Genomic DNA, 6,827 nt, shown 5'->3' on the forward strand with positions numbered 1-6,827 from the left:
CAGCCTTTAGGATGGACTGGTTGGATCTCCTTGCAGTCCAAGGGACTCTCAAGAGTCTTCTCCAACACCACAGTTCAAAAGCATCAATTCTTCGGTGCTCAGCTTTCTTTATAGTCCAACTCCCACATCCATATATGACCACTGAAAAAGCCATAAACTAAGTTCATTAGTCTCTCAAATGATGTCAAAAACAAAATTTGGAGTTACAAACCAAAGTTAGAACAGTACTAGCTTTTAGACTAATAGATGGCTTTTTTCTCCTTTAAATATGTTAGTCTCTCAAATCATGTTGATAACTAAATATGCAGTTACAAACCATTGTTACAATAATGCTAGATTTTGTAATTGCCCGTGTGTTGTGCTCCAAGTTACTGTCTAATGTTTCATTTCATATTGCAGGACTCCCTGGAGACTTTCTTGTAGGTCAAGTCTACAGATTACAAATTCCTTCAGCTTTTGTTTGTTGGAGAATATCTTGATTTCCCCCTCACTTTTGACGGATAGGTTTGCCAGCTATAAGGTTCTGGTTCACAATATTTTTCCTTGAACTCTTTGAATATGTTGGCCCACTGCCTTCTGGCCTCCAAAGTTTTTCATGAGAAATATGTCAAAAATCTTATTGAGGATCCCTTGTGTATAATAATGTGCTTCTGTCCCACTGCTTTTGTATCTCAACATGAGTCTCTTTGAGTCCATCTTACCTGAAATTCATCAAGCTTCCTAGATGTTTATATTCATATTTTTCATCAAATTTGGAAAGTTCTCTAACATTCTTCAGATACTTCTTTCTGCCCCTTTCTCTCTCTTTTCTCATTCCGGGACTCTCACAATGCATACTTGAGGTTGTCTGCTTGATGTTGTCTCACAGGTTCCTTAAGCTCTGTTCACTTTTCTTTCATCTTTTTTCTTTCTGTTCCTCAGACTTAATAATTTATATTGTCCTATCTTCAAGTTCACTGGTTCTTTCCACCTGCTCCAATCTGCCTTTGAATCCTCTAGTGAATTTTTCATTTCAGTTATTGTACCTTCTAGCCCCAGAATTTCTTTTTGGCTTCTTTCTAGGTTTTTGCTCCCTTTACTGATATTTCTGTTTTGTTCAAACATTATTTCCTTGACTTTCTCCACATCTTCCTTTAAGCATCTTTAAAACAGTTGTTGTAAGGGTTTTCTGGTAGAGTTGTCATCAGACTTTTTTCAAGGATAGTTTCTGTTAGTTTATTTATTTACTTTATTTAAATGAGCCATAGTTTCCTGTTTCTTTGTATGTTTTGTGATTTGTTGTTGTTGTTGAAACCGAACATTTGAATCTAATAATGTATTAACTTTGGAAATCATATTCTCCCCCTTCCTGGGACTTGCTCCTTTCTTTGTTTGTTTTATTGTTACAGGCTGTCTCTCTACCAGACGTCAGCCTGAGATATAAATCTAAGGTCTCCTCAGATCTTTTCTGGGCCTTCATCTTTCCCTGGGTATGTGCAGTCACATTCTAATTTTCCCCATATATGCAGTTGTTTTTGAGTGTCCTAGTCTTTAATGTTTTGGCCCCAAAAGGAGAGAAATAAAAATGGTGTGAAAAAGAGTACCGGTCCTTTAAATCCCCTGGGAGTCATTTGAGCCAGAGGGAGAATGGCTTGTAACAGTAAGGGAAGAAGCAACAAAAGCTGCCCTCCTCTTTGCACCTCTGTGAGCAGAAACTGCAATCAAATGCCATTTGCAGCAACATGGATGGCCCTAAAGATTGTCATACTGAATGAAGTAAGTCAGACAAAGACAAATATCATGACATTGCTATGCTGCTGCTAAGTTGCTTCAGTCGTGTCCGACTCTGTGCTACCCCATAGATGGCAGCCCACCAGGCTCCGCTGTCCCTGGGATTCTCCAGGCAAGAACACTGGAGTGGGTTGCCATCTCCTTTTCCAGTGCATGAGAGTGAAAAGTGAAAGTGAAGTTGCTCAGTCGCTTCCGACTCTTCGCGATCCCATGGACTGCAGCCCACCAGGCTTCTCTGTCCGTGGGATTTTCCAAGCAAGAGTGCTGGAGTGGGTGCCACTGCCTTCTCTGAGACATTGCTATAGGTGGAATCTAAAAAAAAAAAAAAAATGATACAAATGATTTTATCCACAAAACAGAAATAGAGTCACAGGCATAGAAAACAAATTTATGGTTACTGGGGGTAAAGGAGGAGGAGGGATATGTTGGGAGATTGGAATTGACATATACGCACTAGTGATATAAAGCAGGACCTACTGTATAACACAGGGAACTCTACTCAGTACTGTGTAATGACCTATATGGGAAAAGCATCTAACAAAGAGTGGATATATATCGAGATAGATAGATGTGTATAACTGATTCACTTTGCTGTATACTTGAAACTAACACAACACTGTAAGTCAACTATAATAAAAATGAGAAGAAGCAGCAGCAATCAGAGCACAGATCCCCAGTATTTGGAGGACAGTGTCCTTTTTGATCACCGTGGCTCCCACTCGCTGAGTGTAGGTTACTCAAGAAATGTGTGTGTTGCCTGCCATGAGGCTAGAGTGGAGGATGAGAACCTGCTGCTGTAGGAGAGCTGAAACTGACTGAAATTAACTAGTTATCACCTAAGCCTTCCCAAGGAAGTTGCAAGCCTTCAGGAGACTCCAGATCTCCCCAATATAAAGTTACATCAGACAGATTCTGCCAGTTTGATTGTTGTTTTTGTGGGGATGCAGATCCCAGGTGCTTCCTATTCTGCCATCTTCCCAGAATCATCCCTCTGTAATTCTTTTTATACATCGTTGGATTCTATTTACTAATATTTTCTTGAGAATTTTCGCATCTGTGTTCATGAGATATTTTTTAGTAGTTTTCTCTGTTTGTAAGGCCTTTGTATAATTTTGGTATTAGTTTAATGATGACATCATAGAATGAGTTAGGAAATAGTCTTTCTTGACTCTATCTTCTGGAAGAAATTGTAGAAAATTGATATAATTTCTTCCTTAAATATTTGATAGACTTCACCAGTGAAGCCATCTGGATCTAATGCTTTCTGTTTGGGGAAGCTATTAAATATTGATCAAATTCTTTAATAACTATAAACCTACTCACATTGTCTGTTTTTTCTTACATGAGTTTTGATAGCTTATGTCCTTCACAGAATTGGTCCATTTCATCTGTTAATTTGTGGGCATAGAGTTGCTCATGATATTCCTTTATTATCCTTTAATGTCCATGGGATCAGATGTCCCTATTTTCACTTCTGATATCAGTAATTTATGTCTTCTATTTTATTAGTTATCATTATTTATTACTAGCTAGAGGTTAATCAATTTTATTCATCTTTTCAAAGAACCAGCTTTTGGCTCTGTTAATTTTTTTCTGTTGATATCCCGTTTTCAAATTCATGCTCTAATTTTTCTGCTTACTTTGGATTTAATTTTCTCTTCCTTTTCTAATTTCCAAAGGTGGAGCTTAGACTATTGAATTTAGATCTTTCCTGTTTTCAATGCCATCAAAGCATTGCTTTTGCTACATCTCACAAATTGTGATTAGTTGTGTTTTTCACTTACTTCAAAATATTTTTTAAGTTTTTCTTGATATTTTTTCTTTGGCCCACATTAGAAGTTTTGTGTTATTTAAAGTTTATTTAATACTTTAACTTCCATGTATTTGGGGATTGTCTAGCTATTTTTCTGTTGTTGATTTCTAGTTTAATTCCACTGTGGTCTGAGAGCACCCACTCCATGATTTCTATTCTGCTCCTGAGTGTCCTAAGCCGTGCCAGCTTGGGAGAAGGGCTATTGTGAACGAAATGAAATGGTTCCTCTTATCTGTTTCAATGCAGCTGTTCTTGGCTTTCAGTTTGCCTGGGTACTGTGACTTCTTAACTGGTTTCTAGAATTCTCATAAAGGCTTTTTCAACTGAATACTGTTTTTAAGTCAGTGTCTCTGTTGGGGAAGAAAGAATGGGCTTCCAATTATACCATCTTGCTAACATAACTCCTGTTAGATCAATTTTTGTAAAGAGTACACTTGGAAGCTGAGGATCTTTACACTGATTCCCTTTAAACTAAATATGCTCACATCCTCATGGAAAGTTTTTGTGAACCACCAGGGGTATGCATACCAAGTCTGAAGACCACTTTTCTGGAGGGTCCAGATTAGTATTCCCCTGCTTCCCTTGTTTTGTTTTCTAACTCTGCCTCTGTTTTGCCAGCAGGGTGCCAGCTCCCTATCCAGGTCTCTTCCGCCCCCCGCCTGGGGCATCTGGACCAAGGGGAGTGTCTGGCAGCTCTTGAGTGATGAGTGTCGGGTAGCTGTCCTGGGCCCATGTGTAGCCACAGCAGGGTTTCCGTTTGACCTGGAGGACAGGCTGCTCCCTCTTCTCAAGAAACCCCCTGTGTTTATTTCAGACCCACAGACACTGAGAAATGAGTATCATGGTGGGCCTTTTATCACTAGCCTCTCCCTCCAGGAAAGTAAGAGGGCAAAGGAATGAGCTACACTCTCATAGAGTCTAATGACTCCTTCTCCAGCTCTGCTCCTGTTTTCCCACACTTCCTAAACAAGCCTTGGCTTCTGAAAGACCACAGTCAGGCTTTCGGAATGGGTGCAGTCTAGCAAAGATGTCCTTCCTCTGAACAGCCAAGGTGAAAAGTGTGACCAACTGCATTTCACAGAGTCTCAAGCTCAGGCACCCTGCACACCCTCCCTCTGGAACTAGGCAGTACCGTTTCCATATCTTTAGACATGCCGTCTCTGGGACAGTGCTCCATTCCCATGGGCGTCTGGAAGCATGGTCTCTGCTTTGCCCAGTTTGGCCCCCATGTCTGTGGTTTTGTGGGTATCTGGGTCCATTTGTGGCTAGGTTCTTCACACTCTGAAGTGCTCGTTTTAACCCTAAGCCAGGATCTGGGCCTATTCTGGGAGATTTCTGACCTCCCTACCCCCAAGTGCCAGGCCTTGGATAGCAGGAACTTAATAGAGGGGCTCAAATAAATGGAAACTAAAAACCCTAAACCCAACCAACGTTACACATGATAACCCCAACCCATTACCAAGGGCTCTGTGGTGGCCCATTCTAATCTGGATCTGGGCCAAAACCAAATCACAGTAACCAACACCTTCCATGTGTCTCTTCCTCTAGACTGGTTGCTCCTTGAGGGCCACTGGAACACTGTCCCCAGCAGGGATCAGCCTAACACAAAGAAGTTATCATAAGTGTCTGGTGAATTTTACTTACCTCCTTACACTATCTGACCCACCATGGAAGCCACCCCACAATACCATAAAAACATGTTACCATCTTCCTTATTTCTTTGCTGGGGTAACAAACACAGGCTTCTGTAATCTGGGTTTCATTCATTTAGATGAGTCCCTGGACAGCTTTTATGTCAATCACTGAAGAAAGGCAAGACAGAGATCCCTGCCCGAAAACTGAAATAACGGGCAGAATAAAGGATGCCCACTTTAGTTATACTGTTGTATCATGATTCCTGGTTGAAAGGAAGAGCCTATGTCAGCAGTACCTCTGAATGCTATAGTGAGGTACTTAACTAAGAAGATGCCATCGTGGACATCTGTTTTTGCTGCCTGTCGTCCATTCAGCCTTCTTGAGGAGGACTGCCTCTTCCCTACTCTTAGCCCACATATTTGTGGTGGATCTGACTCCACCTCCAAGTCTTGTGGTCAACCTGAGACCTCAGGCATCGTCAGTTAAACCATCACATCTCTTCAGTCACAGTAATTATTTCCAGAATAGTTATGAGCTAATCGGAGTCAGTGAGATGCCCTGGTTCCTTTGTGGGAACACTGGAAGAGAGGCAGCCACATTTTCTAGTTATCCATGAGCCCAGAGGTAGAGTGCCAGTCATCTTGCACAACGAGGAAAAAGAAAGCCTGTGTCTGAAAGGAGCCAACACAGACAGATGGACAGAGAGAAGCAGGGTTTGAGTTTGTAGCAGCCCTGCCTGAAGCCAGAATTTTCTGTCATATGAGCCAGTAAGCCTCTTTCCTTGATCTGACTCTTAGTTGTGAAGTCGACCTAAAATGCACATAAGCAGACATTGATTAAGTCACTTCAAAACATTTAATTGTTCTGAAGTCACTTGATTTTTTAGGAGGTTGGTCCACCAGGAAACCACATGCATACTGGTTAAGAGCACAGGGTTTTAAAGACACACATGCATGGAGTTGAGCCCTTGTTTCCTAACCTTTCTGAGCTTCCATTTCTCCATCACTTAAATGCAGATAATAATAGTGTTGATATGTTTTTTTCCATGTCTAAGGGCAGATTTTGTGAGCCACAAAAGACTACAGCATCTTGAATTTAAATCAATATTAAATTTTTCATCTATAAACTCAAAACTTTGGTTTTGTTGAACACTTGAAAGTTCAACTTATAAATGTATTATTCTACTTATAAATTGATTATATTTATATAAAACTAATGATTAGACCTAAGAGGATCTTATTGTTCAGAGTACTCTGGCAGAACAATATAAACTCTGTTAAACAATTAATCCCATTTTAAAATTTATAAAATGTAATTTCATTAAGTATTGTAAACCAAATATAAATTTCATATATTCTCTTTTCATTTTATACCTATCATATGCATGCTTAATCAAGTTTCATTTCTAATAAGCAAATTTTTCCCAAGTACTTAACAAAAATTTGTTCAGTTCAGTTCAGTCGCTCAGTCATGTCCGACTCTTTGCAACCCCATGAATCGCAGCACGTCAAGCCTTCCTGTCCATCACCAACTCCTGGAGTTCATTCAGACTCATGTCCATCGAGTCAATGATGCCATCCAGCCATCTCATCCTCTGTCGTCCCCTTCT

This window comes from Bison bison, unplaced genomic scaffold, assembly GCF_000754665.1.
Source record: "Bison bison bison isolate TAMUID 2011002044 unplaced genomic scaffold, Bison_UMD1.0 scf7180017864484, whole genome shotgun sequence".
NCBI lineage: Eukaryota > Metazoa > Chordata > Mammalia > Artiodactyla > Bovidae > Bison > Bison bison.